Here is a 26,816-nt window from a genome sequence, read left to right on the forward strand (position 1 = left end):
TGGTAGCACGCACGCACCTGTAGCCCCAGCTACTCGGGGGGCTGAGGCAGGAGGATTGCTCGAACCTGGGAGGCAGAGGTTACTGTAAGCTGAGACTACACCACTGCACTTCAGCCTGGGCAACAGAGTGAGACTCTGACAAGAAAGAAAAGAAAGAAAGGAAAGAAAGGAAAGAAAGGAAGGAAGGAAGGAAGGAAGGAAGGAAGGAAGGAAGGAAGGAAGGAAGGAAAGAAAGAAAGAAAGAAAGAAAGAAAGAAAGAAAGAAAGAAAGAAAGAAAGAAAGAAAGAAAGAGAGAAAGAGAGAGAGAGAATGCATTACTTTACTCATTGTGGAATCTCAGGTATCTGCAGGAGTAAGGAGGGGCAGGAAGAGGAATCCTGCTCCTCGGTCTCTCAGCTCAGACCATGGAAGCTGCCTGGGAGATCGCAAGGCACCTATGGCCTCCTCCGTGTACTCTAGGACCATGGTTCTCAAAGCCTAGTGTGCACCAGAATCGCCTGTAAGTTGGGGTGGGGCCCACGTTTCTTACAAGTTCCTGGGGGTGGCTCCTGAGGCTGATCTAGGGACCAGGGCACTCTGAGAGCCGCTGGGCTGTACCTAACAAGGAGCATCCAGGCCACGCTTCTCTGACTCACTGTGCTGCCAGACACTGGATTTGAACTAAGATGTGTGCTGTGATTCCCGCCAACACCACCCATATTTCCTGTTTACTGTCTGCCATAACAGAATACCATAGACTGACATCCAGCCAGCACTTTGGGAGGCCGAGGCAGGCAGATCGTGAGGTCAGGAGTTTGAGACCAGCCTGGCCAACATGGCAAAACCCCGTCTCTACTAAAAATACAAAAATTAACTGGGTGTGGTGGAGGTGCCTGTAATCCCAGCTACTTAGGAGCCTGAGGCAGGAGAATCGCCTGAACCTGGGAGGCAGAGGATGCAGTGAGCCGAGATCACGCCACTGCACTCCAGGCTTGGTGACAGAGGAAGACTTCGTTTATTAAAAAAAAAAAAAAAAAAAAGAATACCATACACTGGGGGGCTTAGACAGCAAGCATTTATTTTTCACAGTCTGGAGGCTGGAGGTCTGAGATCGGGGTGCCCACGTGGCCAGGCTCTAGGGAGGAGGATGCCTCTCCAGGGTACAGACTGCTGCCTTCCAGCCACATCCTCACTTGGCTGGAGGAGGCTTAGAGGGCTCTCTGGAGGCCTCTTTTGAGTGTTTGTTTTGCGACAGTCTCACTCTGTCATCCATGCTGGAGCACAGTGGTATGGCCATGGCTCACTGTAGCTCAGCCTCCTAGACTCAAGCACTCTTCCTGCCCCCAGGCTCCTGGGTAGTTGGGACTACAGGCACACACTACCACATTTGCCAATTTTTTTTTTTTTTTTTAATTTTTTGTAGAGATGGGATTTTGTAATGTTGCTCAGGCTGGTCTCAAAGTCCTGGGCTCAAGCAATTGCCCGTCTCAGTGTCTCAAAGTGCTGGGATCACACAGCACCTGGCCTGGGGGCCTCCTGTATGAGACCACTAATCCTATTCGTGAGAGCTCCATCCTCTCAACCACCTCCTGTAGGCCCCACCTCCTAACACTACCACACCGGGGATGAGATTTTGACATGAATTTTGGGGTGGACACAGACATTCAGTCCATAATAACCATGTTTAAAGTGACTGAGCTAAATCACTTATGGGAAAAACAACAATTTTTAATGTGGAAAAAAGAAATCAACTGTTTTGGTGTTTTTAAAGGGAAATGCCTAGGCTTTAAAAGTCTCACCTTTGAAACAGAATAGCACTGATGCGCTCCTGTTGAGAATATGGAGCTACTCAGGTGAATGTGTACTTCATTCTGCTTCCTAATCTTAAGACTCCCATTTTCTACAACCTCTGAGCTAATCTTGTTTTACCAGCCACAGAGTACATGTAAGGGTTGCTATGTTTTAAGGCAAGAGCAGAGGAATACTAAAGAACCAGTCCAAAAGCAGAAAAAGCCAACAGACGCAGAGATTAAAGTTCTAGCACATTTCCGTGCTTAAGATGAACGGGTTCCAAACTGCCTCATTTGCCACTTAATGACCTCCTTTCCCTCCACCCACAGCTGCATTTGGGGAATGGAGCCAGAAGAAACATTTTCCCATGCTTAGTGGTTCTCCTCTTCCTTTTCCTCTGGTAAGTTCTGGAAGGATTCTTATGCAATCAAAGAGCATGAAAAATGACTTGCAAGAGGAAAATAGACAAGTCAAAATAAAAACAAACAAAAAAAGATGCAAAGGGCGTGCATGGGTTCACCAAAACAGTGCGACTGTCATTCTGTGTGGGGAAATCAATGGTCAGGTCAAAGATCTTCAATTGGTCTGTTAGCGACAAAGTTGAAAGCAAATGTGTATCTAGCCTTCCCGTGTTTCTGTGGGCTTTGCTCCATGCTTTCACTGGCTTTATCTCAAGCCTATTGGACAATTATTTTTGGCTCATTCAGTGAATGGCTTTCGGTCACTTTCTTCTGTTTTGAATGCTTAATGTAGGGCTCATCCTCATGTACTATAGTATTCAGAATATTGTTGGAATTACTATTCTGATCAGAATTATTATTCTGATCAGACTTAGTCGATTAAAAATTGACCAGCCATTAGATGGAGTGTGATGTTGGATGGGGGCTGGGGCATTCTAGAGGGGTCAACACAGGCCTTGCTTTGGGGGTCTCACAGCACCAGGAGGGTGTAATAGACACAGTCATGATCCCCACCGGGAGGCTGCACATCCTGATTCCCGGAAACCACAACTATGTTGCCTTACACAGCATCAGGTACAGGTAAGTAAAGAGTCCTGATGTGGGGACAGTATTTTGAAATATTTGGGTGGGTCCAATGTCCTCCAAAGGGTCCTTTTAAGGAAAGAGAGAAATGGGAAAGCCAGAGAAGGAGGCGAGACAACAGAAGCAGAGGTCGGAGGCAGGGAGGTGTGGAGATGGTGTGCTTCTGGCACTGATGGTGGGGGAGGGGGCTGTGGGTGATGGAGGGCAGGCAACCCCCGGGAGCTGGAGAATGCAAGGACACAAATGCCCCCTTGCAGCCTGTGGAAGGAATGCAATTCTGCCATCACCTTGGTTTCAGCCCAGAGGACCCACTTTAGACTTCTCCAGGACCATAAGGGCATAATCTGCATTGTTTTAAGTCACTACGTTTGTGGTAGTTTGCAACAGCAGCCATAAGAAACCACATAGAGGAAGAGGGATGTAGAGAGGATGTGGAACGAGCCTGAGTACCCCACATGCCTGCCCCGAGCCTGAGTGCACTTTTCCCAGGCCCAGGTGCAGCAACCTGTCCCCAGCCACCTGTCCCCAGCTACCAGCAGGGGCCTGTGATATTGGTTTCCAAGTGCAGCACAGGCAGCCTCGGCCAGGGTTCTCCTCACCCCCACTGCTTACCACCAATCTTTAAAGACTCTGGATACATTAAATATTGTGTAAATTCTAGGACAGTATTTTTCAGATGTGGGATCTGAGAAGCAGCTCCTCAGTAGGGAACCCACTTAGAGTTCTTCACCGAGGCAAGCAGAGAGGCCACACACAGCACCCATGAACAGGAAACTGGGCTAGGGAGAAAAATATTTGTTAACAAGAGATACTTTCCAATAATATTCTGAGTACTGTACTACATGAGGATGAGCCCTACTTTAAACATTCAAAACAGAAGAAAGTGACTGAAAGCCATTCACCGAATGAGCCAAAAATAATTGTCCAATAGGCTTGGGATAAAGCCAGTGAAAGCACGGAGCAAAGCCCACAGAAACACGGGAAGACTGGATGCACATTTATTTTCAACTTTGTAGCTAACAGACCAAATGAAGTTGGCCCTCCCTGTCCTGCACCCGACACTTAAAAATAAACCAAAAAGGAGGTAAAATCTAGTCCCCCAAGGTCAGAGGAGTAGAGATTCCCAGTGGCTCAGAGCATAACCGTCGTTCAGCCAGATTCTTTACTCGGAAAATAGATACAAGACTTGATTTATTTTGGGGTTTGTGATGGGGACTGTGGCCACAGGAAAGAGGACCAGGGATTGTTGGGTTGAACTCTACACATCATTTATCCAACAAGCTCTGAGCACCAGTGCACCAGGTGCTATGCCAGGAAATGAGATACAAAGGTCCAAGAAGCAGTTCTGGGCCTCCAGAACCCCACCATATGGAGTAGAGGGGAAGGAAGTGAAGCACCCAGAAAGATGTAAGTAATTACTTATAACAGAAAGTGCGGCCGAATAACTTGAGACCCTGTGGGACATACTTGGTGAGCAACTGGTGGTCTTGTCTTGCTCGGCACACTGCTTGGCTCGAGTGTGCAAGTTAACAAAGCTCTGAGGATATCCTGGGGAGAAAGTGGTTGCTTCTGCTTAAGAGGAGATTTGGAGGGTCAGAGAGGGAAATCATAGGAATTAAACAGCTGCCCTAGGGAAAAGTATCTTGGAGAAAGAATAGAAACATTTTAAAGGGATTTTAGAAATTCATGTGGTTTGCAATATAATATCCTTCTCCATCTTTTCAGACATATTCATAAAATTGACATTAGTTTTCCATGCTTCTGGAGTTTGTGGAGGGAGTTTTGAGTTGCAAGGATATGCTAGGTCTATCAGTTAAGATTCTGCTTAGGCTATGTAGAACAGAACTATCCAAAATAATAGTAGCTTAAATGACATGTGTATTCCTCTCTCATGTAAAAGCAGTCCAGAGCTGATATGGCAGGTCCATGATAAGATCCAGGCTCCTTCAAGTTTTCTGCTTCACTCTCTAAGCAGTGGCTTCCATACTTAAGGAAACCTCTTCATCTATCATAGCTGCTGGAGCTCCAGTCATCACATCCGCCTTCCAGGCAGCTAGAAAGAAGAGGGAAGGGTGGCTGGGCGTGGTGGGTCATACCTATAATCCCAGCACTTTGGGAGGCCGAGGTGGGCAGATCACTTGAGGTCAGGAGTTTGAGACCAGCCTGACCAACATGGAGAAACCCCTCCTCTACTAAAAATACAAAATTAGCTGGGTGTGGTGGTGCATGCCTGTAATCCCAGCTACTCGGGAGGCTAGGTGAGGAGAATCACTTGAAACCAGGAGGCAGAGGTAGCGGTGAGCCGAGAAAAGCTGTTATTTCATTTTCAGAGGTCAACTAGAGGAACATGAATTTAATCTATACCACTTGCATTCTTTTTCTGCTTTTTTCTAAAAAATATGAAGTTTTCCTCTCATTCTGAGAACTTTTTCTCATATCAAATCAAATACATATCTGTCATCACCATGGAGGAAGGGTAAGAAAATGACTTCCATTGAGAAACAATTTTGCAACAACCCTGGACTTTTTTTTAATTGACTAAACATGTTGTCTCTTTTTCCAGGTAAGGAATGGCAAGGTTTTCTTCCATCTGCATGTTTGGCAGCCTATTTCTGTGTGGTACCCTTAGTCCCCAAGAATAAGCCATCAGAAGACCTGCATAGCTAAAATCAGCATTCATGGTGTGGGTCACTTCTCATTATAAAAATGCTAGTGTTGTTTTTCTGTCCTGCTGCCTCACACCAGGCACATTCTCCATTTCTCAAGGCAGATAATAAATATACAATTATGGCTTAAATGTAATTGAACAAATCAAGAAAATGAATATACTGCCTAGGTTTACAACTCAAAGACATCTATTCATGCTTGAAGAGGAGGGGAAAAAAATGAAAAACAACAACACAAAGATTACAGGCATGTGCCTAAATTGAATTTAACAATCCCTCCCTCATCACCACCTACTTGGGAGTGGTATAAATAGGGCATTCTCTTTTGCTGTCTAGGACTGCTTGATTTTTCTTTGAACCATAGAGATGAAATATCAATAATGAGACAGTTCTTGCACCATACAGACCAAGAACTTTCTCATTTGGAATCAAATATCATCCAGCAACTCTCTCTTAGAACCCAGTGCCTTCCACGTGAAGCCCAAACCAGATGATGAGAACACATGCAGGTGCTCAGGCGACGCTCCCAGGTGAACTAAACTTTAAGTCATCTCAGGCCAGGGAGCGGCCCTGGGAGGGAAGAAGCCATCTTGGAAGTGGATCCTCCTGCCTCATCTGTTCTAGACTCAGACATAGAAGGAGGGCTTCCCCACTGCAGGCTTTCCAAACTCTGACCTCCAGAATCTGTGAGCATAATAAAAATCGGTTGCTTTTATGTCACTAAGTTTGGGTGACTTTTTTACAAAGCAGTAGCAACTATGACTAACTGACACATGTATAATATTATGTCTTCAAATACACAGATGTTGCAGGTCTTTGCACTAACCTAAGTCTCCTTTCTATCCTTTTTTTATTTTTAAGACAGTTTCAGTCTTGTTGCCCAGGCTGTGGTGCAATGGCACAATCTCGGCTCACTGCAATCCCCACCTCTTGGGTTCAAGTGATTCTCCTGCCTCAGCCTCCTAAGTAGCTGGATTACAAGTGCCCACCACCACGCCTGGCTAATTTTTTGTATGTTTATTACAGACGGGGTTTCACCACGTTGGCCAGGCTGGTCTCCACCTGCCTCGGCCTCCCAAAATGCTGGGATTATAGGTGTGAGCTACCTGGCTCCTTTCTATCCTTTTTTAAAATTATGTAAGTTTCTGCATAAAGGATATCCACATTTTATGTTAAATGTATTGCTACTTTATTTTGTTCTTGTTACTGTTATAAATGGCAACTCTTTCAATTACATTTTCTAACCACTTGTTGCTTCCAGCAAAACTGCTACATTTAATACAATTAATTGGTTCTTTTTAATTTGGGGTTTTGTTTTAAATGTATCCATCCTAATTGAAACTTTATTCTTTGACCAATATCTCCCCATGCCCCCAGTCCTCATAACCACCACTTCATTCTCTGCTTCTCAGAGTCTGACTTCTTTGATTCCACATGTAAGCGAGGTCATGCAGGATTTGTCTTTCTGTGTCTGGCTTATTTCACTTAGTGTAACGTCCTCCAGGTTCATTCAGTGAGTTTTCTGAAAACAAATTCTTTTGTTTTCTACTTAGACAATCGTATGACCCAAAAAATAATGACAGTTTTATTTCTTCTGGTACTTAAACTTTGATTTCTTTTTCTTATGTTGCTGCATGGGCTAGGACTTTCGTGCAGGGTGGTGAGGATTTCTTCCCACTGTGGCATTTTGTTTTCTATTTGCTTTGCTTTGTATTTGGTTCCTTTCATCATTTCCTGTTTTAAAAATTGAATTTATCAAGGTTTCTTTAGTTTTCCTCTTTCTTTCCTTGTTAGAAAGTTACAGTTTTGATTTCTATTTTAACATATGTTCCTACTTTTAAAACCTCTAAATGTGAACCTCCTACTTACTTGCCCCTATGGGTAGGCTCAACATTCCAGAATATTCTGTCCAGATAGCTCTGAATCAAATTGCTCTGGATGAAAAGATACCAGGAATAGCAGCCTTTTCCAATTCAGGGGTTCTGGTTTCTGGGGTTTCTTCCCAAGCTGTGGTGCTAAAAAAAAAAGGCTTAAGACAATTTGGCATATATTAATTCTTGTGTGTGATTTGTTATTCAACACTGATTCCACTCAGGATTATTGGTAAGGTGTATGTCACAGCTGTTTCTCTCTTTCCTACTCAATGGTCACAACACCTGCCTATGCCTGGGTGGCAGGTATTGGCCCCCGGTGAGTCGCCGCCAGATTCCCAGCTTCAAATGGCATCTAGCAAGCAGCCCACAACCCATCTCCCAATTTTCCACTACAATACTGGGGAGTATGAGCACTCTTATTGCCAATCTCCTTAGCTAAACTAAATAAAAACAACTCACATTTCCCTAAAATGGCATCCAAGTGGTCAGAACCATTTGGATATTTCTTGGTGAAACAGAAGATATACAAGCCATGAAAAGGATGGAATTTTAATTTTGATAATGAGTGACAGTTTGGCTTCTCTCCCAAAGTGGTCTAGTTTACTTGGATTTCCTAACTTAGCTCCTTTAGATTTTCCTAGCTAAGCTGAAAGTTTTTCCCTCCCTTTGGAAAATGGGTCTCCCTTGAATACGCTGGAATTCATTTCCTCTCACTCAAAATTAAAGCTAGTGAAAATTTCTATTATTTTCTGGAAAAAAAAAAAAAAAAACTACCCCCTCAGAATGTCTTCACTCAGAATTCCCTCCTACTTTCCACATCATTTTTTGATTATCTTAGTTCCATTCTTGTTTCCCTAAATTAGTCATTTTTAAGAGCTAAAACTTCTCTAGGTTTCCTACCACATGCTACGCACTTCTTTTTTTCTTGTGTGCTTGTCTCACTCACCGTGCTCCCAGAAACCAATCCTCTTCTTGGATACACCTGTTGGTCATTGTTTCACAGAGGGCGTGGCCTGGCAAACATCTTAGACTGCAGCTGTCTTGATTTCACCCTCATTTTTGAAAGATAAGCTAGCTGAGTATACAATTCGAGGATGAGAGCTATTTTCTCTCATTAAAAAAAAGAAATGTTACTTGCTGGTGTTTAATATGGGTTGAGCATCTTTAAGCCAATGATCTGAAATGCTCCAAAGACGCTCAAAGACACCCTCACTGGAGGATTTTGGATTTTCTTTTTTTTTTTTCTTTTCTTTTTTTCCTTTTCTTTCTTTTTTTTTTGAGACAGAGTCTCACTCTGTCGCCCAGGCTGGAGTGCAGTGGCGCGATCTCGGCTCACTGCAAGCTCCGCCTCCCGGATTCACGCCGTTCTCCTGCCTCGGCCTCCCGAGTAGCTGGGACTACAGGCACCGCCACCAGGGATGCTCAGTGGGTAAGTATAATGCAAATATTCCAAATCCAAAAAAAGTCAAGATCTGAAACCGTTCTAGTGCCAAGCATTGTGGATAAGGGATACTCAGGCTGTATTGCCGATAAGAAATCTAGTATTACTGGAATTGTCATTCCATGGTAAGAGATGTGCTATTTTTCTCTGAAGTTCATCTTTGATATTTCATAGATATGATGAGTCTAAGTGTGAGGCTGCTTCTGTTTTTCCTGATTCAGACATCACATGCTTTTCAATATGAAGACTTAAGTCTTTCTTAAATTCTAAAACATGGCTGGGCATGGTGTCTCAGGCCTATAATCCCAGTGCTTTGAGAGGCCGAGGCAGGTGGATCACCTAAGGCCAGGAGTTCCAGATCAGCCTGGCCAAACATGGCAAAACCCTGTCTCTGCTAAAAAAAAAAAAAAAAAAAAAAAAAAAAAAAAAAAAAATTAGCTGGGCGTGGTGGTGAGCGCCTGAAATTCCAACTACTTGTGAGGCTGAGGCAGGAGAATTGCTTGAACTAGGGAGGCGGAGGTTGCAGTGAGCTGAGATTGCACCACACAGCACTCCAGCCTGGGCAATGGAGCAAGACTCTGTCTCAAAAAAAGAAAGAAAAAAAAAATCTAAAAAATATTAGCCTTTATTTTTTTCAAATACTTTGTCTTCTCCATTCTCTGCATGCCTTCCCTCTGAAGGAAGCTCTGTGGGTTCAATTATGTCTAAGTCAGTTTACATTTCCTCTGGGCATGTGTTGGAAGTTCTCCTTTCATGTCCCACGCTGTTCTGTGTCCCTCCTGCGGTTCCCTCTGCCGCGTCCTGTCCCATGTTCCTGGTGGCTTCTGCAGACCTGCCTTCCTGCTTGCACATGCTCTTAGTTACGGCTGGTTTACTGCGTGGTACATCAGTTGAGTTTTCATTATCACAACCACATCTCTTCTTAATAGAATTCCTACTTGTTCCTTTTTTAATTTTGCCTGTGCTTTTTTCATCCCCTCTCCTAAGACTTCAAGCACAGTTTTGTTGACATATCTTCCAGATTCTTCCGGGGTGTGCTTTATTCTCATTGCCACATCCAGTCACTGGCACTGGGCAGTTTGTTCCCCCACGTGATGTGTAATACTTGGCTTCAGTGTGAGCTAGTTCCATATGTAGACGTGCACCTGCCCTGGGGTGTGGGCCATCCACAGGGCTCCCAGGTTTCCTCATCTCTGGGCCAGTTTCCCATGTTCTTTTCCCAGCTCATAGGCAGTGTGAATTCGGAGCCCATACCTTCAACTGGCCCAGAATTCTGTCAATGCTTTTTCCACGCCTGGCCTAGAGTGGACGGGATGCCTCTGAGCTGTGTCCGCGGTCAGATGGACAGATTTTTCTAACTCCCAGATCACAGTTGGGGCAATCCTCCTGGCTCCCTCATGAATGACAAATCCCAGCTCTGGGTGGAGTGTGGGGCATGAGGCAGGGGACAGGGGACAGCTGTGGGCTCAACTCCTTCCTCCAGGCAGGTGGAGGCAGAGCTCTGAGCACTTTACAGTGCACTGAGTTCCCATCTTGGTTCTCAGCTGTGGCTTGGAGTTGCTTCATTCTGGCGCTAGGGAATTTCAAGCGAGGATCTGAATTTCCAAATGTTTTGTTATTTTATGGAGCATATTTATGTGTTTGCATCAGGGCCACTCTGTGACGGGTTGATCTCCGTATCAGCTCCACCACCATGGGGGTTATGGGGACAGAATTGGAATTCTCAGTTCATAATATAACCAAGTTGAGCTCGAAAGAAAAACCCAAGGACGTTACATCCTGGTGCTAACGGTGGGCACTTCGAGTCTGAGAACTGTTGCATTTCCCTGGACCGTGGAAGGGGTCATCTCTGCCTCTCCTTCCATTTTCAGGATCAAACCTGTGCCTGGCCCCGCCTGGGTGCCCGCGCAGCAGACAGCTGCCCCTCACTCATGCTTTACAGATGTCGTCTCTAATTCTCATAACTTTTTGAAGTAGCTACGTTTTTTGTTCCTTTTAAAAATTTACTATTTTGTACTAAAATACATTTGAAATAAAATGTACCATCGTAACCATTTTTAAGTGTACATTTCAGGATGGAATACATTTGTGCCGTTGTGCAACCTTCACCACCTCCCATCTCCAGAACTCTCTCCATCCTGCAAAACTGAAACTCGGCCCCGGGTGCCCCTCCCCCTCCCTGCCCCTGGCATCCACACTCTACTTTCTGTCTATGATCTTCACTGGAAGTAGGTATGTACTTTGTCCACATTTTAAAGTGCAGAGCCTGGGACCCAGTGAGATGAAGTCCCTTGCTTGTGGTCACTTGATAGAAGACGACAAAGCCGGGCATCCCACCCAAGGTCTGTGTCCACAGCCCCCGCTTTGGTGGCTACTACACTGTGGCTTCTTTCAGTTGAGTGCAGAGGAGGAAGGGGGATTATACTGCACAACCTCAGTGGTGAGAGGAGATGAATGGGTGGAAACTAAACGTAAGGAAAGTAAGGAATGGGTGAGCCTCTGGGAAGGGTGGCAAGTTCCCAGACATTCGAAGAATCGAGGTCCTGAAAGGATGAGCCAGCAGGGACAAGGCAGAGGGGACCCTGCCACAGCTGAGTGATGGCTTAGATGCTCCTTCCGGGTGCTGTCCATTCTGGGACTCTAGCGAAACGGTTTTTCTGTCTATTCAGAGTCTGCCATTCATTGGACTATAATGCCCCATTTCATCTAATTGATGACCCAAATAGCTTCAAGTAGCTCTCTGCGGGTGGCCAGCCACTGTGGAGGGTGTCCAGTTACAGGAGCTGAGCACACTGGATGCCTTTTCTCTTCCACAGTGGGCACTGTACGGTGGGTCCCCCCTCGTCAGGATTAATGAGAGCTTTGGTCGCAGGGCCCCCGCCTGTTGCCACGTGACAGTCTCATAAGCTCACCCGGGGGAGAGGGGAGAAGCCTGTCAGGCCACTGAAGTGGGCAGTAGAACCCAGGAGGGGAAGAAAGAAAGGAGAGAGGGGGAGGGGGAGCAGAGACAGGGCCATTGAAAGTGTTTTCCAACAATGGACTTGGATTGGCTTCCCCTGCCCCTGTGGCAGGGAGCTCGCTGTGCCTGTGCGGCTACAGTACTGACGAAGAATTCATCCCTGTCCAAGGAGAGTGAAGTGGGTTCCATGAGGTAAGACCTGCTGGCACTCAGGGAGCATGGGGCCAGGCCTGTGTCCACGTATCACCAGCTTACTGAGGAGTTGTGTGGCCAGGTGCGGTGCAGTTTCTCTCAGTCGCGTTCAGAGCTGAGCTACTGGGTTCTGTGTGAGAAGGCCCATCCCTGAGCCTGTGGGACAGGTCTCCATTGGTCAGTTGGAGCGGGTGGTCTGTGCCCCTCCTCGCCCCATGTGTCCTGGTTTGGTCTCACCTTGGCTTCCTGGCCTTTCCAGGGCCCTGGTCTCGTCCTCACCCTAAGGCAGGCCTCTCCACCTGAGGGGCCTTCACACTGAGATGCGTGCTGGCCTTCCCAGGACCCTCATCTCAGTGGCTCTAAGCTGTTCACCTTCACCCTGGATGCCTAGGAGGGCAGTGGATGAAGAACAAAGAGGGACAACTCCCTGCTACCAGCACCAGAAAGGCCTCTGCTGACTCCCTCAAGTCCTCTTTTGCAGATATCTACAAAAGGCCTTGAAAGAAAACAGAACTAGAATTATGAAGAAATCTCTGTTGTGGTGGCTGCTTTCACTCTAGTCCCATCGCCCCTGAGGACAGTTGGAAAGGACCTGTTTATCCTCTGTAGCCCTGGGGGATGCCTGCCCTAACAGCCCTGGTCCTCAGCTCCCAGCTGGGATAGCTGGAGGCAGTGTGGCTCCAGGCCATCCTCTCTCTGCACAGGCATGGGTTTCCAAACACAACCCTGGTGCCGTACATGCAAAGGGAAGGCGATCTGCCATCCTGTGGCTTTTGTCTTAGGAAGGTCCTCCCCACTGAAGTGAGCACAAGGATTCAAGGATGAACAGTGGGAAGAGGATATAAAGCCCCGATGGGGTGGCTTCATCCCAGAGAGCATCTTCAGCTTTGGAGAATGCTCTTGAGGCTGTCTACAGCTATTTACATCCTGAACCCTCTCCTTCTGCCCATTTATTATTATGATGATGATATATTTTTTGAGACAGAGTGTTGCCATATTGCCCAGGCTGGAGTGCAGTGGCTCAATCTCTGCTCACTGCCACCTCCACCTCGCAGTTTCAAGAGATTCTCCTGCCTCAGCCTCCTGAGTAGCTGGGATTGCTGGTGCACGCCACCACGCCTGGGTTATTTTTGAATTTTTTTGTAGAGATGGGGTTTCACCATATTGGCCAGGCTGGTCTCAAACTCCTGACCTCAGGTGATTCACCCACCTCGGCCTCCCAAAGTGCTAGGATTACAGGTGTGAGCCACCGCGCCGACCTCCTTCAGCTCATTTAGCCTAAGCTCTCAGCATTCCAATCAGCTCTCCTGTGTCACACTGATCAAAGTGCTGGCACAGACTAGAAGGAACGAGAACAAAGTGAACACGCATGGTTCGAAAGACAGGAGCAACACAGCATAACTGATGTCAGCACTGTTTGGCTTGGGGGGGAAGCGAAAACAAGAGCCAAAGCATCTTCATCTTCTGTTTTATAACCAAGGGGGTGCACCTGATCTGGGGCAGGTCATAGTCTTGAAAGAAATCACTTCTGGGTCACGGATTTTCCTAAAGAACGGCCCAGGTCACCCCAGTTATAGCAGGAGGTACTCGAGCTCAGGGACAGTGTCTCCTTGCCTTTGTCACTCAGAGCTAGGAGGCACCTGGACTCAGTGGGTGTTCATAGAGGCGGTGGCCTCAGCACAGCGCAGTGGGGGCCTCGGTGCTCCACAGACACTGAGAGGCAGAGAGGCCGCAGCACAGGCCTCTTGGACTCGGTGTGTTGTTTGATGCAAGTCCACCTTAGAAACGCCAGAAAGAGAAGACAGGAGAGACAGGGAGGGAGGGTGCAGAGACGGAGCCTTTGAAAGTGTTTCAAAGACAGAGCCTCATGGATGCTAGAGCAGGACTGAGATGGAAATTGATGGAAGTTAAATTTATGGAAGCTCTTGGCAGGCTGTTGAGGGGTGTTTGGGGGAAGCGGCCTCTGTAAGTGCTGGTTTTAAGTATTGCTTGTGCCATTCAGAGCACGGTGGGCGGTGGAAGCCCGTCATTCTGGGACCTGGTCGGGCAGAGCATCAGTGCGTCACAGACTCCGGGACCTGGTCGGGCAGAGCATCAGTGCGTCACAGACTCCGGGACCTGGTCGGGCAGAGCATCATGGCGTCACAGACCCTCCGGACCCTGGTCAGGCCCAGTAGCATCAGTCGCGTCACAGGAACTCCGGACCTGTCCAGGCAAGAGCATGCCCAGTGCGTCAGCAGAGCTCCGGGACCTGCTCGGGGGCAGAGTATCAGTGCATCACAGACTTTTCCCTCCAAGGTACAATTTTCTTTCTTTTAAGTATAGACAACATTCTGAAACCTCCACAAAGCGCTCGTAGGCAAAGTCCTGTGTCTTCATGGGACACACTCATTCGTAATACGCAGGGCCTCACTGAAGCTCTGCAGACTGGGCTACACCCCTGCTAAGGGTGAAAATTCCTTTCCAATGATGCAAATTGTTACACTTAAGTCCTCAAATATCATTCTTCTTTGTAGGGTCCTAGAGACCCTTGCCGTGTTTTTCTTCTGTCACCCTCGCAGCCTCGCCTGCTCTCTTCCCCTGATTCCAGCCATTTGTCTTGGGCGGGAGTCACGCCTCACACCAGGGCCCTCTCTGCTGTTGTCTTTGGTGTCTGGCCACAGGGCTGCTTTCTAGATGCTACAGCCCCTGTGCTGAGCCAGGGGGCCGACGGTTTCCCACCAAGTCCTGTTCACACTGCAAGAATCTCCCAGAATATCTCAGCCTTGGAGCCATGGCAACCCTCCTCATGTGAGGGCTCCCTTCAAGTGATTTCCCAGGGCAGACCCGAGCCAGAGCGATAGGCAGAGGGGGCAGCCACGGGCGGGTCCCCGGCGTCCAGCACCCCCGTGTCAGAGCCAAATCTGGGCTGGGTGCATCTCCTCACTGCCTCGCTCTCCCACAATAGCTGCAGTACTTAGTTTGGGTTGAATTAATAATTCTAATGTAATCGTGTCATGTAAAGAGAATAACTGTCCACGTAGCCATGGAAATAAGTTTATAGTGGTCATCCCTAAATAGGAAAGTCGAGCCCTGCGAATGTTCACAGCATTTTTCTGAGCTGCAGTCATCAAAGCATCAACCTCTATCAATCACAGGGTGCTCTAGTTAGAAAACCACCACCACACAATCACTCCATAAACACCCATTTGAGCACCAACTATATGCCAGGCACTGTGTGTGGTGCTAAGGATTCAGGAACAAATAAGGCCCAGTCTCAGGCCCCGAGTGCACTGTGCCCAGCACTTCTGAGAGTTGACCACATCTGACCCACAAACAGGGAAACCAAGGCACGCATGCACTAGGTGGTGACGACGTGGTGTGAACCACCTATGCCCTTCAGCGCTGTGCATTGTTGCCTCCGACCCTTCTGAAGTTTGAGGGCATTTGATCCTACTTAATAAAGTAAAACCCAACAAAATACAGAGCTCAGAAGGAGCTCTGAAATGCAGGAGTCTGTGTTTCTGCAAAATACAGAGCTCAGAAACACAGGAGTCTGCCTTTCTGCCAAGGTGAACCACTGACCACCAGCAGTCCATGTGTCTTGTGTGCTGTCAGCCTCTGAGGCTGGCTCTTCCCCAGGCCTCTCCATTTGAAGTGCATGGCACAGACCCCATGCCAGCAGTGAGTCTCCTACATTCTAGGGCAGAGGCCAGCAGGGCCAGGCATGTGCTGAGGGAGGAGAGCCTGGCTCCCAGGGCATGGGCTGCAGGTGTCATTGTCCTGGTGTTTTCCTCTCCGACCCCAATGGAAGAGGGTGGCTTGAGATCCTGCTATGGTCTCCAAGGCCTGCACGGAGACACCCTCCCTAGGGCTCTCCTCTTGGCCACCTGCCACAGGTCACAGGGCTCATTCTCCCATTGGAAGGCTCGCAAAGAAAGAACGCGTTCCCACACACCCGGAGGAGGGGACACCCACTCATTTCCAAACCCGTTCCCAGTATGAGCAGCACAAAAGAGTGTTTCATCTTAAATGACTTCATTTGGTGGCAAATACAAAAGCATCGTAATTTACTCATGCTTTAAGGAAAATAATGTCTCTTTTTAAAAAATACCGTTATTTAAGTTCAGGAACTTGCTATTTGGAATCTTGAGGTACGTTTAAAAAAATTACCCCCTTCCTTTTGACCTTCCTTAAAGACCTTGTCAAAAGTTCTGGGTGATTTGTAATCTGCTAGTCTCCATGTTAATATCTGCAGCTGTGAAGCTTAGAAATGCTCTCAGGTTCGCGTTAGTGAAATCTTGCTTTGCAGAAGAAGAAAGTTTCTCAGAACAGTGTGGCTTTAGGTTAAAAGGATAAAATAAACAAAGTGGAAATTAAGGATTTCCTTTTGGGAACTTGATGCCTTGGTATGAGCACAATCTTTGTGTACAGGTTACAGCAATGGTGTTAATCACTAACATGTGTCTAAAAGTCTCTTTCCCAAAGCATTCACCTTCGGACACAGAGGTGGCAGGGCAGGTATGGAATCCTTACCCTTTCCCCTAAAAGCCTCCCACAGGAGCAGGTGGTGCTTGCCTGGCCCTTCCTGCCCTTTCCCTGCAACACACAGGCAGCCTCGCTCTGCTTCTCAGACTCCAGGGTTCACTCACCTCTGGCAGACACAGGGACCGCACCTTTCGCTTTCCTCGCTCTGCAGTTCTCTCTCTTCAAACAAAAATGACCCTTCACTCCCCAAAGCTGATTTTTTGTTACATTTAGGAGGTCAAGTAACTTGTCAAGTGTCTGCGTGGTTCATTCATCCAGACGAAGGTGAGTGGTCGGCTGATCATGAACCCCCAAAGATGCCCACATCTTCATCCTCGAACCTGTGAACAGCACCTTCTATAGCAAAAGGAACTTCGCAGATGTGATTAACTTAAGGATTCTGAGATGATCCAGGTGGGCCCTAAAAGTCATCACAAGTGTCTTTGTAGGAGGGAGGAGGTGTGACCACGAAGGCAGAGCTTGGAGTGAGGTGGCCACAAGCCCAGGAACAGGGGCAGCCACCAGGCACTGGAAGAGGCAAGAAGAAAATTCTCCCTGGAGGCTGCAGAAGGAACTGACCCTCTGACACCTTGACCTCATGAACCTGAGTTTGGGCTCTGGCCTGCAGAACTGTAAGGGAATAAATTGTTGTTGCTTTAAGCTGGTAAGTTTGTGGTCATTTGTTACAGCCGTAGGGAATGAATCCAGGTGTATTATATAACAATTGACTCTCCCTGAAATGCAGTGTTTGCTTTTGTAGAGGGGAGTCCTTGGTATTGGAAATTAATATGCACTTTGTGGAGTATTCAGCAGAGTGAAGGGCAGATTTGCGAAAGGGGCATTTTTCACGCACTTCCAGCTGGTCCTGCCGCAGTTGACTAGTGTAACATTGGCCCCCTGGCCATGAAGAACTATACCAAAAGTATATTAGTATTAGCTGGTTGGATTAGCACTAGCTAGTTTGCAAAATGTCCTAGTTGATTATTTTTCCCTGCCAAAATTTGGCAAACCAACCTGGCTGATCCTCAGAATATGGCAGGGGAAGATTTAAAAAAGAATGCTGACTCTGGAGTCATCCCTAGAGATATTGATTAAGGAGGTTTGAGATGGAGCCTGCATATTTGCATTTTAAAACGTTTCTATGGGAGTTCTCATGGTTTGCCAGCTTGGGGAAGCAGAGTTTCCCCAGTAGTTTAAGAAACCCAGTGCCCCAGTAGTTTAAGAAACTATTGACTTTCTAGCCCTCAGGAAATGTTTATTAAGCAGAGCCTGGCTTCAGGGACTTGACTTCCTCCGGAGACAGAATTTCATGATCAATTCCAAGAGCCCAGTATAATTGTGGCAAGGAAATCCTTCATCACACTCAACTCAAACTCCTTATTCTGTAGGGTAAGTTGGACACATCCATGCAAAACATTCACTGGGCACCTGTAATGTGCCAGGCACTGGGCATATACAAGTGAACTAAACAGGTAAAAATACCTGCCCTTCCAATCTAAACTTGATCACCCCCTTCTGTCACCCGTGCTTGGCTTCCTGAGTCATCCTCCAGTCCATTCCTGACCCAATCCACTTACTAGCCTCATGGCTCTTCTTTGCATTCACCTCCAAGTTCTCTTTATTCCTAGATGGTCAGGGATCTGTGAGAATCCCATGCTGATCACAGGTCACTCATTGACACCCACTGGGCACTAAGCTGAGTGGTGGGGACATGGAGGTCCCCTCATGGCCTCAGGGAAGGACATGCACTGATTGTACCCACAATGACAGAGCTATGTGCCAAGGCTAAGGGGAGTGCAGAGAAGGGGACCAGAGGTCGTCTCAAGAGAAGGGGAAAGGGAGAAATGGAAGAAATGGGAAGCACCCTGAAGGACGGGGGCACCTGTCTGGTGGAGGAGGTGGGGAGAATATTCCAACATGTGGAGAGGCACGGAGGCAAAGAGGAGCGTGAATGTCCTTGTGATCTCAGTCCTCGTTATTCAAATGGCCACAGGAATGACCTAAGCACCTGTAAAATCCTCACTCAAAGACCCCCTGGTTTCAGGAGGCCTATTCCTGCCTCTGACAGTCCCCTCCTGCCTCACTGCTCCCAAATCATTCCTGGACTAGCAGAATTCCCTTCCAGACCCCAGGAAAACCCCAGTCTACCTTCCCTGATCAGTCAACTTTGCCATGCTGACTCTAGGTATCCCCCTTTTGCAAGCAGAGGAAGCAGCCCACCTGTGCTGTGTTATTAACATGGACAAGTCTCACCTGTTAGCTGGAAAAACTCCTTCAGGAAGACTTCAGGTTAGAGCTGAAGTCCATGATAACAGCACCCATTTGTGGCTGTGAAATACTCCGCTGTCCCCTTGTGAATGAGTGGTAAACTCCAATCCTGTTGCATCAGGTGTCCACAAAGGCTCTGTCGTTGCTCCTCATCCTCCTCCATGGCATACTCTTGTCCACATAAATGTCTGTCTCCAACACTTTGCATTTATAGTTTTAGTTTTTCTTTCCCAACCAATTTCTTTTTTTAGTCCCCAATAAACCTTCTTTTATAGATTTCCATTTGTTTCTTCCAAGGAATTAGAAGGCTTAATGTCAATGTCAATCTCCAAAGCTGGTAGCAATTGAGAAAAGTGCTTTCTTCAGATCAAAACCTCCTCCTAACTTGACATTGAGCTATTAATAATTGCTTGGTATATGCTTTCACCAGGAAAAACACAACCAATGGAACCACAATATGTGGATATAAAATGAGCTGGTTTTCCCTGAGACAGATTTTTATGGAAAGGCTTAAGTGCTTAAAAGAGACAGAAAGGTATCTTAGTTCACTCCACTCCTGTTATCCACTAAGCTCATTACCACATCACCAGAAGTGAGGTCCATTTGTTAAGATGCGCTTCAGCGACTTGTTCTGCCAACCATCTATCAGCACGTCTCCCTCTCCAGGATTCCAGATTGATGACTCCTCTGCCCATTTCAGCAGCTTGCTCAGCATTGTAAGTTATTTACAGCCACTAATTGACTTGTTGGGGTCCCTTATGAGTCGACCGGAGACATCTTAGGTGGGTTCCACTCCAAACGTGAAATCCAGTCACCCTCCAGGGGCTGCCCCCACACCCCTGTGGCTGCCCCATTCCTCCTCCTCCTCTTCTTCTCCAGAATCCACATCCTCGCTTGGGTACCCCGGCAGAGCAGAGGGTGACAGTGGCCTGAGCACCCTGCCTTCTCAGCCCCAGCCCTTCATTCTCTATACCATGTGAAGTTGAATAAGATTTTCTCAAAGGGTTTAGAACAACTAAAGGGAAACAAGTGGTTGAATAGGAAGATTTTCAACTGTGTAGTATAGGACTGCCTCCACAGTCCAAGGGGAATGTGACCATTAATATTAAATGTCAAATTGATTGGATTGAAGGATGCAAAGTATTGTTCCTGGTTGTGTCTGTGAGGGTGTTGCCAAAGGAGATGAACATTTGAGTCAGTGGACTGGGAGAGGCAGACCCACCCTCAGTCTGGGTGGATGCCATTTAATCAGCTGCCAGCATGGCTAGAATAAAGCAGGTGGAAGAAGGTGGAATAGGCAGACCTGCTGAGTCCTCCGGCCTCCTTCTTTCTCCCGTGCTGGATGCTTCCTGCCCTTGCACATCAGACTCCAAGTTCTTCTGCTTTTGGACTCTTAGACTTATACCAGTGATTTGCCAGGGGCTCTAGAACCTTCAGCCACAGACTGAAGGCTGCACTGTCAGCTTCCCTACTTTTCAGGTTTTAGGACTTGGACTGGCTTCCCTGCTACTCAGCTTGCAGATGGCCTATTGTGGAATTTCACCTCGTAATCATGTGAGTCAATTCTCTTGAATAAACTCTCTTTTATGTAGACATCTATCCTATTAGTTCTGTCCCTCGAGAGGACCCTGAGTAATACAGAGAACAACACTAAAACAGGCCAAGAACTGAGCAGCCTTAACCCCTTCTCTTGCCCAAAATGTTGCCCCAGAGACAATGCGGTTCTCACCAGCAGTACCTTCCCCTGCTGGGATTTCCCATTTAGGATGTGCCTCTTGGTACCAGAAGAACAGTCCGGGCTGGTGTGGGCTCTCACCAGCAGGCACCCACATCTCCTCACCCATGTGTCTCTTTCTTCCAAAATCACTCTGGTGCCAACTGGTGAAACACACACACTCCCAAACTCAATGTCATGAGAAGCAACAGGAAGAATACAAACATCCTCCTAAGAACACAATTTGCAAGATCTTGAATTCTGACATAGGACATAGGAGCTGGTACATTACTCATCTTGGACAGACTTTATTTTTTGTCACCACAACTCTCTCTGCTATGATTTGAATGGGTCCCCCAAAGTTCATGTGTGAGAAACTTAAACCCAATGCAACAGTGTGAAGAGGCAAGGCCTTTAAGCAGTGCTTATGTCATGAAGGAAAAGCCCATTACTGCTGTTATCGTGGGAGTGGGTTCCTGGGTAAAGGGACATGTTCAGACCCCTTCCCTTCTCTCTCAAACACACTCTCTGCATTTCTGTCATGGAATGTCTCAGCAAGAAGGCTCTCGCCAGATACCAGCATGTAGATAGTGGACTTCTCAGCTTCTACAACTATGAGAAATAAATTTCTTTTCAGCATAAATGACCCAGCTGGTGGTATTCTGTTACAGCAGCATGAAAGTGACTAAGATAGCCCCCAAACCCTTTCAGATTATGTTTCCTTAGGTTTGTTAGAGGTAAAAAAATGGGATTGTTTCTGAGATATCTGCCTGCTTTTCTAGACTCACAAAGACCCAGGTACAACTTTAAAAAGACTGCTTACAAAAGCCTGGAAAACACAAGCCATCCTCTTCACCTGGGAGAAAAGGGAAAGGAGGGGAGAAATTGAGGGTGAAATGTGCTTTTCCTTTCACTTATATATGGCGGGGAGTGAGGGTGCATTTTAAAAGGAAACTTTCATGAAGGGGAGAGGGGTCAGAGTGGCTTTCCCCAGTCCCTCATCCTGTCGCCTGCCAGGAACACTGAGTGTTCTGCAAGCTTTGCAGCAGAGTGGCTTCACCAGTGCACTTACGAAGACTTGGCACCCCAACTGTGAAAGCTTTCCAATTTTTGTACTAATTTATGTAATTTATACTTTCAGCATCATTGTAGATATTACTTCTAAAAAATGGTACCATCTCACTCAATATTTTCTTTTCAAAATAAGAGAGCTTCTATGGAATCTCTTTTTAAGTAAATACTACCATAAGATAGCTAGACGATAGACAGATAGATATGGATGGATGATGGATGGATGGATGGATGGATAGACTGACAGGTGGATAGCTAAGATAATAACTTCTCTCTCTAAAGTTAACACATTCCAGCTATTTCCTTAGAGCAAGTACTTAAACCTTCTGACTATTCATTAGTTGAAAATGGGCCCCTTGTTTTATTCTTCAGACTCAGCTGTTGAATCAAGCCGGGGAGGAGATGACTGCATTGACAACTTCCTCAGGAATCTCAGGCATATATGTTCCAAGGAAAATTCACATTCGAATTTATTATGAGCCATATGGACCCTTGGAAGCAGCAGCAGGAACAGCTGTCTTCTGAGGTCCTTGCCAATGGGCCCGAAAGTCAATTGCACCATTGACCTCAAGTAGAAATGTCCTCACCCACCCTGCCATGAACTTTCCAAGTTGCCATATGGTGCTTCCTGCTCTCCGGTGAGCCTCTCCCCTATGGTCCCCCCGTGGGGAGGTTACAGTCCCAGGAAGATTTGGAGAACAGAGTCACAAGGATGGATCCAAGAACACAAGGTATGGCCAAGCTGCAGATGTGTGTACGCACATTTCCAACAGCCTCCTCCACACGGCTCATGCTGGACCTAAAAGGATGTGTTTAATCATCCCTCTTCTCGGTCCAGAAAGGATTTAAGATAGATCGCTATGTTACAGCCATTGTTCACGATTTAGGAGTAAATATATTTTCTCAATTATCCTCAAGAAAAAAAATTAAAAAATCAAACCAAAGCAAAATAAAATATCAAAGACTCAAAAGAGATTTTAACAAATTACTGTCACAAATTTTACAAACCTACTTTCTTTGCCTGACGCATCTCAGTTTTTTTCCTATCCATATCTTTAGAGTCTCAAAAAAGGCTGCAGAGATCTAATATCCTTCATCAATTACGCTGCAGCATATGCTGCAACAGCAATCACAGACTTACCCCATTTTTGTAGAGAGAGAAAGAGATTTTAAAGACACATCATTTGTCTCTACTTATATTTGGGTACACAGCCTACTTATCCTTGTTACCTGCTTTTCTTCCTCTAAAAAAAATGAAATAAAATGGAAAATTAATTACATCCATAAAACTGCAAAACATAAAGAAAAAGCAACATCAGAAGTAAAGTCAAATTCTATCCAGACAACATGTGAGTAAACAGTCCCTTGAATTTTAAAACATTTTGAGAATGAGCAGGAGATTCAAATAACGGAATTTTCTTTTCAGCTATGAGCATAGCATATCATAGAAACTGGGTTCATTCAGGGTTATAGTCACAAATACAAGTTCTATGTTCCTGACAACATGAAATCAAGCCTCTTACATGCACACAGATGTGAACGTGCCTCCGATGTTATTCACAGATAGGTAGTGCCTATTTGGGATGTGAGAGCACGGTTGCTTTCCTTCCCAACTCATAGAACAGTTCTGTACGAAGGATATGAGCAAAAAATAAACTTGATTTTTATAGACTTGTGTTTTTTTTCCAAGGCCTTGGCCCATAATCTTATTAAATTTAACAGTTCAAAATAAGTTTCCCTGGGAAACTTCAAAAACTGACTCATATCTTTGAAAACACCGACTTTTAAAATGTTTATTATCGATTTTCAGTTACCAAAAAAGTCAGAAATTTCCAACATGGAAGATTACAACTTAAGAAGTAAATATTCACCCTTTATTCCCTCTCAGAAACAATCGGAATCAGTAGTTTCGTGTATGTACCCTTTCAGGGTTTAAAATGTATAGGGCTAGCTATTTGTATAGGTACACACACACCGACAGATGTGCTGTTTTTTCTTTAACGAAAATGGAACTGGAATTTACCAACTGTTCTGTGTCTTGCTTTTTCCATGTAATGATCTATCCTGGATGTCTTTCAATTCCCGTGTCCCCTTTCTCTTGGGAGGCCCCAGTTTCCCACCCATGGTGTGGCTGGGACAGTGGCTCCTTGCCTACCACTCCCTGTTGAGGGACAGTTAACAGGGGGTGGGTAGGCTATTGATTGGCGTCGATTTTTAGTAATTGTGAGATCCAGCATTGAGTCTGCCTTGCATGCGGCTTTCCAGCGTGGAGTCTGCCGTGCGTGTGGCTTTCCTGACTTGGGCAAATGTGTCTCTGGAATGGTGTTGGGTCCCTCAGTAAGAGACAGGATGAGCGTAGTACGACTGCGGACAAGGAGAGCCTGGCTGGCCTCAGGAGACGGCTTCCAGCCTCAGATTCACAATCACTGGGAGTGGTCCTCGAAGCTCCAGAAAAAATGGTTTCCAACTTTTTATTTTAAAACAGACAGATCCCTTTTCAAATAAAAGCTGACTTGGGCCACCTCTGTCTAAGAACATCAGGAAAAACATTCTGTCTGAAATAGGATGAGGGGGCTCAGAGACAGGCCTTAGTTTCCTCTTTTCTCCCCACGCCTGCTCAAACTCCTTGGGCTCCAAGAAACAAAGTTTAAAACATCAGAGTGAGAACCAGCAGGAGACACCGACCTGTGTGATCGGGGGTAGAGCAAGGGCAGGGCAAACCCCAAATCCCATCCTCCCAGGCCCTGTGGGCACATGGGGAGCTCCTTCTATGAGACAAACTCGGGCTTCACGTGGGAAAGAAGCCTGCAGAGCACAGACGGGACAGGGTGCAAGCAGCAGTGTGCGGAGGAGCAGTGTGAAAACTGCAGCTATTTTGAACTTACGAAAACCGTCACCATACCCCTCATATTGTATCCCTCCGCCCCGTTCCACCGTGGGCAGGCCTAGAAGTCACCTGTCTGCAAGTCAGTTTCCCGTCAGGGAGGGAACATTCGGATGACTGTTTCAAGCCTAGCAAGGGGCCTTCCTGAGTTTCAGGAATCTTAGGAGGAGACATTTGCAGCGGGTTCCTCATCTTGGCCAATAGCCACCGTGTTTATTGCACAGCTCCTCCAGGCCAGGCCTTGTGCCTGGTGAGAGGATGTAAAGAGGAGCAAACAGACACGGCTCCAGCCCTGGCTGGTTTCTTACATAAGTGGTGACCAACCGTGCGGTGCTATGGAGGCAGCGTCACCAGCTGAGGCCACCCTGGAGAGAGGGGCTAAGCCTGCAGCATGGGATAACTTCCCTGGGGAAGAGCCCAGGGAGGGGATGAAGAAGGTGGGTGGGGTGTAGGTTAGAAAGTGTAACATGGAGAGGGCTTGTCTCAGTCCAGTTCTGGGGCAATGGAAAGTCACGGCTGGGGACTCACACAGTCCTCCGCGGACCACTTTTGATGTCTCTAGCCCTCCTCTCCAGGAATACCCTTCGGTTTACTCAATATCTCTGCTTCAGCAGCGGACAGACGCCCACACTAGGCTTGCTGAAAACTCGGTGGGCTCCTGTCTCCCCAGCAACACCAAGTCTCAATGAAGAACAACTGCATCTTCTCGATCCAGTGGCCACAAAACATGGGGTGCTGTTGAGGTGATCTCTTCGCTCACGCCTGGTCTGTCGGCAGATTCTATGAAGAGACTCCCACTCCCCCACGGGGCCCCCCCCCTCTGAGCCCCTCCAAAGCCTTCACCCTCATCTTCCTGTTTTGCCTCCCCCAGGCCTGTTCTCGACACAGCCTCCAAAACCCCTCCACTTCCCACCCTCAGAATCAGAGTCCAGCCTGTGGGATGATCTCCCGTGACCTCTTCATCATCCTCTGCTCGTCTCTGGCCTCCAGCCTCCAGAGAGCCCCTCTGCCACACTGCTCACATCTCCACAGTCCAGCCTCACAGCCTTTACCAAGCTGTGCCCCTGCCCAGATGCGCTCCTCCCTGGACAATATCCCTAGACGGCCACCCTGCTCTGCTTCCACCCAGAGTGCTCACCACGCTTTAGCTTAAGGTAAACGTAACTTGCCGTTTGCTGGATTTGTTATTTATTACCTGCCTTCAGCATACCCATCCCCCTGCCTCGGAATATTAGCTCTTTGACGACATGGATTTTTGGCCCGTTTTGTTCATTGATCTGTTCCCAGGGTGCCGGGCACATTGTAGGTGTTCAATAAAAGTGTGTGGAAGGAATTAATGAGGTTTGAAGGAAGGAAGGCTGTGAACAGAGCCTTGGACTTCTCCACCTAAGAGCGGGTTTGTGGAGGCGGCCACATTGATCCGGGTAGCAGAGGAGAGTGGGGCTGGGCCAGGGCAAGTGGAGATGAATGGATGGAGTGAACTGGACAGCACTGATGGGCTTGTGGGGGAATTGGGGATGGGGGGAAGGGATGGTGTTGATGGCCGCCCATTTCAGGATGGGGCACAGGGGTCTGAAAGCCCTGAGGAGCCCCTGGTCTGGGAAGCTGACACATTCCATTTTGGAGAATTGAGTGTATGAAGTCTGTTAAGAACCAAACAAGAAGGAAGATTGATTCTCGTGGAACTGGGGTGGGGATTGGGAAATAAAATTGTGTTTGGCTTCACCTTGAACATGGAATAGGACTTCGGGGGCAGTGATGGCGAGAGAGCCCGGGGCGTCTGTAGGTACTACTGGGATGGGCAGTGTCTGCGCACCGTCAGCTTGACAAGTGCACACAGACAAAGGGAAACAGATGAGAACAATGCGTCATGAACTATACAATGATCTTGGATGCTAATGTTATCAGTCTCCCACCCAAATTCTGTAAAGGGCTGATTATTCTGGAATGTGTGACTGCGCTGTTGCTTTGGTGCTGTGGAAAACTCACAGTTTCCTATTTTTGGTGACTCTCCACCAGCTGCAATTTTCAAAAGTAGGTTTCCTTTCTTTTCCCACAGACAGAAAACCTTCAGTGACTTGGGCAGAGTGTCGCTTAAGTGAAATGGGTGCCAGTCCTGTTGTGAGGGCTAAACAGATCTGCATTGTTCATGATGTGGGAAGGAGAGAGGCAGAATGAAGGGGGGCCATTGATTCATGGAATCCCTGATGGCGCTAGAGTCATAGAGGCAAGTGGCAGTTCTGGGACTAGATTCCTGGTGTGTGGTGCACGTGTGAGCGCACACATGGAGGGAGGATGCGTGCATGAGTGTGATGGTGTGTGTGTGTGTGTGTGAGTGCACACGTGGAGGGAGGATGCATGCATCAGTGTGATGGTACGTGTGCGTGTATGAGCACGCACGTGAGAAGGAGGGTGAGTGCCTGAGTG

General features: G+C 47.1%; 1 long non-coding RNA gene across 1 annotated transcript in view; it reads left to right on the top strand.

The window, feature by feature from the left end:
• The window catches only part of LOC108525023 (uncharacterized), a 29,218-nt gene extending 16,746 nt beyond the window's left edge, over positions 1-12,472 (top strand). The window contains exon 2 of the long non-coding RNA XR_001884193.1: positions 10,870-12,472. This is a non-coding gene — a long non-coding RNA (uncharacterized LOC108525023). The remainder of the gene's footprint in view (positions 1-10,869) is intronic.
• Positions 12,473-26,816: the final 14,344 nt, after the last annotated feature.

The sequence above is a fragment of the Rhinopithecus bieti genome, unplaced genomic scaffold, assembly GCF_001698545.2.
Source record: "Rhinopithecus bieti isolate Rb0 unplaced genomic scaffold, ASM169854v2 scaffold_84002, whole genome shotgun sequence".
Classification (NCBI taxonomy): domain Eukaryota; kingdom Metazoa; phylum Chordata; class Mammalia; order Primates; family Cercopithecidae; genus Rhinopithecus; species Rhinopithecus bieti.